This window comes from Aptenodytes forsteri, unplaced genomic scaffold (genome assembly GCF_000699145.1).
Source record: "Aptenodytes forsteri isolate BGI_AS27 unplaced genomic scaffold, ASM69914v1 Scaffold259, whole genome shotgun sequence".
Taxonomy (NCBI): Eukaryota; Metazoa; Chordata; class Aves; order Sphenisciformes; family Spheniscidae; genus Aptenodytes; species Aptenodytes forsteri.
Window position 1 is genome coordinate 753763 of NW_008795251.1, and position 4888 is coordinate 758650.

The 4888-nt window shown below is 47.0% G+C and overlaps 1 protein-coding gene across 2 annotated transcripts in view; it reads right to left on the reverse strand.

Annotated features, from left to right (window-relative positions):
- NAP1L1 (nucleosome assembly protein 1 like 1) overlaps positions 1-93 on the reverse strand; it is a 34888-nt gene extending 34795 nt beyond the window's left edge. For both annotated transcript variants that reach the window (XM_009278924.2, XM_009278923.2), the window contains exon 1: positions 74-93. The gene's annotated coding sequence lies outside the window, so the exon portion shown is untranslated. The remainder of the gene's footprint in view (positions 1-73) is intronic.
- Positions 94-4888: the final 4795 nt, after the last annotated feature.

Here is a 4888-nt window from a genome sequence, read left to right on the forward strand (position 1 = left end):
ACGGGACGGGCGGGGAGGCGCAGAGGGAAGGCCCGGGCCTGTCATCCCCCGGGACGCGTGTCCTCTCACGTACCTCGGGCTGATTCCTCGTCCCCGCCGTGGGCCCGGGGGGAAAGGCGTGGCGATGCCCCACGCCTGGGTGGCCCCCTGCCCGCAAACCCACCAGGCGCTGGGGCCGCCCGGCCTGGGCTGAGCCGTGGCACCCAGAGCTCTTCCCCCGCTCGGTGGGCCACAGCGTGGCGCAGAAAGCACCTCCTCCCCGGCGGGAGTGTGGCGAGGATGGACCTGCCGGGGGGTCGGGATGTAATGCTACCCCGACCACTTTAGTGCTGCTTTAAACCTGAACTGGGACGGTTTCTGAAGGCACCAGAGCAAAAATAGCAGCAGCCTGGCAAGTAGGTACAGACTTAGTCAAACAGGTAAACCCTATTCACAAAGGCTACAGGTACCGCAAAACCACAGTCAGCACTAGGTTACCTCAAAAGACCAGGCTGAAAACCATGGTGGTTCAAATGCTGTTTCATCAGAGTTTCGATTGTTCCTGCCTTGGCCAGGATGGACAGCCAGAGGCAGCAACAGCTTCAACCCTCCCATTTTAAGTTGCCGTACTTGCCTGCCAGAGGCCTGAGTAGCCTGGTTTCCTACAAATGTCTCTCATGCCTGACTGCAAGCTCCAAGTGAAGCCTTTCCTAAAACTCATTCCTTCCTAGGGCTTCTCTCCCATGCACATGGTCTTGAGTAATAGCATGGAGCACACTTGGACAAGGATACCTCTGATCTACACTAAACTTAGTCTTTGAGACTTTTAGCTCCTCTTGGCTAGAATGAGCCAATGATTTCAAACATTATTAAAGGCAGGTAGAATGGACAGTGTGCTGGTTTTGGCTGGGGTAGAGTTAATTTTCTTCAGAGTAGCCAGGATGGGGCTGTGTTTTGGATTTGTGCTGAAAACAGTGTTGATAACACAGGGATGTTCTAGCTATTGCTGAGCAGTGCTTACACAGGGTCAAGGCCTTTTCTGCTTCTCACACCACCCCACCAGCAAGCAGGCTGGGGGTGCACAAGAAGTTGGGAGGGGACACAGCCGGGACACCTGACCCCAACTGACCAAAGGGATATTCCATACCATATGACGTCATGTTCAGCGTATAAAACTGGGGGAAGAAGAAGGAAAGGGGGGACATTCGGAGTGATGGCGTTTGTCTTCCCAAGTAACCGTTACACATGATGGAGCCCTGCTTTCCTGGAGATGGCTGAACACCTGCCTGCCAATGGGAAGTAGTGAATGAATTCCTTGTTTTGCTTTGCTGGCGCGCACAGCTTTTGCTTTACCTGTTAAACTGTCTTTATCTGAATCCACGAGTTTTCTCACTTTTACCCTTCCGATTCTCTCCCCCATCCCACCGCGGGGGGAGTGAGCGAGCGGCTGCGTGGTGCTTAGTTGCCGGCTGGGGTTAAACCATGACAGACGGACACACGGTGTGATGGCATAAGAGCTGTTTACTGAGAATGTGTCACTTACCAGATATTTAGTGTGTATTCTCTACATTTTACTAAATTCTTGCATCTACTTGTCTAAAGCAATCAATCAGCAGTGTAAATGTAGCTATTTAAATAATGGAAATGACAACAGAAAGCAAAAGAAGAAGAAAAAGCGGTGGATCTGCCTAGTATCTGTGATGCAATCTATGTTAAGAACAAGCAAAAGATAAAGGATCCTATTCTTCACTGTACAGTGCCACACCAGTTTTGTTCCAGTGTATGGCAGTAAAATCTCAGCCCCCAAAAGCAGATGTCTTTGTGGTAAAGAAATCCCATCTGCAAGACAGAAGTTTATGGAGAGAACTTAAGGATGCCCTATTCCCCAGCACAATGAATTTGGGGAGGTGGGCTTTTTTATGACATTCAATTTAAAATAGCTAGAAACTGTGAAAGCGTAAGGAGGCAAAAGAAAGATCCAGGCAAAAGGTCGCGCAGCATAGTCCAAGTGATAAGAATTAGGGAGAAACAGGGATGGAGATGTTACGTGATTCTAAAATGAAAGTACCTGGAGCCCCCTTGTAACCCTCAGATTTTAAAATCGTACCAGTTGCTAATTTTTTTTTATCTAAGGTGTCCGGTATGAAGAGAGCAGAGGTGTACAGAAGGCATTTGATAAAAATGAGCAATTGATTGGTATTTATTGCAACACCACTTACATGCTATGGCAGGCGTTCCCTTTATTCTATCAGCTAAAGTAGCAATCATCTGTAAACAAGTGATTCACAAGGCGGCGGTTAGCCTTGCTTGTCTTTCTGAGACCTGCCACCTCGTGACATGCAGAACCCTGAGGTGAGACCCAGTGACCCCTATAGAGGAGCGATGTACAGAAGAAAGGAGATGTACGGAAGAAAGGAGATGTGCAGAAGCCAGCAGCATGGAGTAGAGAGTAAGCTCATCAACAGCAGGGGCCAAGGAGTGGGGACAGGTCTAAGCAGGTCTAAGCTGTAAACTTACTTCTAGACCGGAGGGAAATGCCTTTTCATCCAAAATTCACAGATGTCTTCTAGGGGTTTTGCATTAGTCAGGTGAGTCAACCCCTTCTCATGAGACAAAATAAAACCCAAGTCCTTATACTAAGGCTCTTAGGAGTTTTTGAAGAACAGCAGTTATGGAAACATTTTTCAGTAAGAAGCAGTTTCTGTGAACAACTAAGTAGGAAGGGACAGGGGAGAGGGCATATGGACACCGCTCCTGCTTCCAGATGGCTCCTGACATCACACGTGTATGGAAAGAGGAAAAGACAAGCCTGTTTCTTACAATACATGAATTGTATGCACATGCAAGCTTTCTAGTTTGGGTTGTTTTGCTGTCAAAACAGTTCAACTTATCCTGACGTTTGTGCAGTCATGACAATGAGACTAAAGAAACTTTAATGTTAGACTTGAGTTGAAATTAAAGCTGTACTTGAGTTTTAATGGCCCATATATTTTTCTTTGCTTTGAATTTTCATCTTCCTGTGTGTTTCCCATGCTTTAGAGCATGCTCTGCAACTTGTAGTTTCAGTCTGGCTGGATAGTTGGAGTACTGCCTTGGTATTGCACAGAAAGTCAGGCTAACACCATTTTTTGAATAATGACAATCAAATCACCTGAGAACGCGTTAGATACTGGCACAGGTATATTTTCCTCATAAATGTGTGTCATTTTTCAAAATATTACATCTTGAAGCTTTTTTAAAAGCCTTAAAATGTGCGTGTAAGAAATGTGCAGGTGTGGCCACTGAATGCACAGAGACAGCGTTTTCTCCAAGCCGGAAGAGCTTTGGTAAGAGACCCTAGGAGAACTGCCCTATGGCATGGAAGCTGGGGCAAGTCTCCTGGGGACAGTGTCTTGAGGCCTAATTGCTGCTCCAAATCAGAGGAAGAGGAGTTTGAACCGGGTCCCTCGCATGCTAGTTGAGTGTCTTACTCCTGGAGCTATTAAATACCAGGGAATCTGACCTCTCCCTTGAGTGCATAAGCCTTATCAGTTACGCGCGCTTTTGAGTCCTTTCCCCCACAGCCTGCATCGCTGACTTGCACGTTGGCCGTAGAGGGAGGCTCAGGCAGGGGCTATCTCCAGGCAGAGGCCATGAGGACACTCAGGGATGGAGCACAGGCCAAGGTTTGTACGTGGAGGGGCCTGAAGAAGGTCAAGCGCTGAAGCTGTTGCAGAAGGCTAAGCCAGTATTTCTCTAACAGCCTGTTGCAACAAATGAGTTTGGCACTCACATCCAGGCTCAGTCTTCCTAAGCACAGCATGCATCCTGTGTGCTTGAGCTGCATTCAGGCTACAGCTAAGCTAAAGCCACAGTGCTTTTAGCTTAGGAAAATGTGTTGGTCATGGAGCTTGGTATGCTTACTTTGGATCAAGAACTCCGCTGTGGCAGGCGATTCATTGAACATTTAAGCTGCTTTCAGTCCCTTTTGTGCTAACAGAAAAATGCAAAAGGCCCTTAGTATGGACCGGGATCTGATTACAGGAACACCTAGACACCCCTTCAGAGTACTAGGCACGCTTGGCACCTACCAAAGGCTCAGTTTTACAGGGCTCAGGACCTGCTCAGCACTGCAAACCTGCAATGTATGAAAAGCTATGACCACACGTTCTCTTCTGATCATAGCTGATTTCAGATCAGCTCATCCCTGACTGTTTTCCAAAGTACTGATTGCCCAAGGTTACCCTCGCCTGAAATCTGTTGGCAGTACTCCTCATGTGAGCACTGAGTCACAACGAGGGATGATATGAGTACTCCTTGTCTGCTTCTGTCTGTGGTAGCTGGCTAAGTTACAATCACCATGGAAGTTATCATCAGTCACCGAAAATGAGAACACCCTCACTGAACTATTTGCAGAGTAAAAACCCCAAGGTTCCCCCAGTGCCACAAAGAGATGCCTTTTCCTCGGTACAGTTTCAAACCGCGATGAAATCCTGTGCGGAAGTACTAGGTTTACCAGTACACAATGAAAACAGTGAATCCAGAGTATTCCTTTTAGAAGACTGAATTGCTTTCTTGTGGCAAAAAGCAATTCTTTCAACTCTTACTGAATGATTATTCCAAATTACATGGGTAGCCAATGAATGATACTGCACAGAGCTGTTACTAGTTCTTCCACATATTGTTTACTTTTTGAGGAACTACTTGTTTTCTAAAGGAAAGTACATCATCCCAGAAAGCAAGTCATAGTTTATAAACAGTGCCACAGACAGCATAGAAAGTTCTGCTGAACTATCACATGGCAAATCATGCAAATCCCCGTGTAGAGCTGAATGAACACCTCTCACAGATTTCTGTTTTGCACTTGCTTCTGCTTTTGTGAAACGAGAGCAAATTTTCCCTCAGGGAACACCTTTGCAGACAGGGGTGG